The sequence below is a fragment of the Otolemur garnettii genome, unplaced genomic scaffold (genome assembly GCF_000181295.1).
Source record: "Otolemur garnettii isolate 467f Iridium unplaced genomic scaffold, OtoGar3 scaffold00381, whole genome shotgun sequence".
In the NCBI taxonomy this organism is placed as follows: domain Eukaryota; kingdom Metazoa; phylum Chordata; class Mammalia; order Primates; family Galagidae; genus Otolemur; species Otolemur garnettii.
In genome coordinates, this window is record NW_003852776.1 from 181,929 (window position 1) to 182,890 (window position 962).

Below are 962 nucleotides of genomic sequence, written 5' to 3' on the forward strand. Positions count from 1 at the left end.
GCTGGATTGGAAGTGTAGCCCAGAACTACGGTGTCAGCCAGAAAAAAACTCAGGGCAGCAGCTCAAATGTCACCATCTGCAACCTGCGGTGCCAGTTCCTCCACAGCTTGCATCCTGTGGTGCCATGTCCGAAGTTTGCTTCCTGAGAGACAGAAACCAGTCGCTCCCCCCGCGAGGCTCCTGTGCCCAATTCATAGGGAGTTTACGTGTCTCGCAGAGACTGTGGTGAGGCGTGGATTCCCGGGCAGAATTTGGCGGCCAGAAACAGGAGACAATTGGACCCAGTTTGGGGTGTCAGGGATCCAGGCATCTGGATAGAAACTTGAGGGGAAGGGACTCTGCTTAGGAACCGATCCATCCTGTAATTTTGGAAGTCTGTGTGGAGCTGCACTGACACAGCGACCCGCAGGGTGAATCGGTTCCCCTCTTGCAAAACACTGAAGAGTCTTTTGAACACTCTGCTGCAGCAGGGGCGGCAGCAGGGGCAGTTGTGGCCCCTCCCCCATCAGAAATAAACTAAACGCTGAGGGCAAAAGGAGCACTCTAGCTCTTTTCCCTCAGACCACACGTATTTGTTTGAGGGGAAATCAGGAGTTGAGTGCAGGGAATCAGTTCCCTTTCTACAAACACTGAAAAATCTTTTGAACATCCTGCCACAATGGGTAGTGGCAGCGGCAGCTGTGGCTGCAGACCCTCCCCTACTGAAACACGGACCAAGAAAGGGGCGCCCCAACTCTTGTCCCTCGGACCACAACGGTTTTCTGTTCGAGGGGAAATTAGGAGTTGAGTAAAAGTCTGGCGAAGTGTGAACTGGTGTCCCAAGTTTAGAGGACAGATAGAAGTGGGTGACCAGCCAGGAACCAGATGTACTGTATAACCTCCAAAATGGCGTCTCCATAACACCTCCCCCAGAAGCGCGGAGAACTCAATTTGATCTGCAGCCAGCCATCCGGCATCTGAAG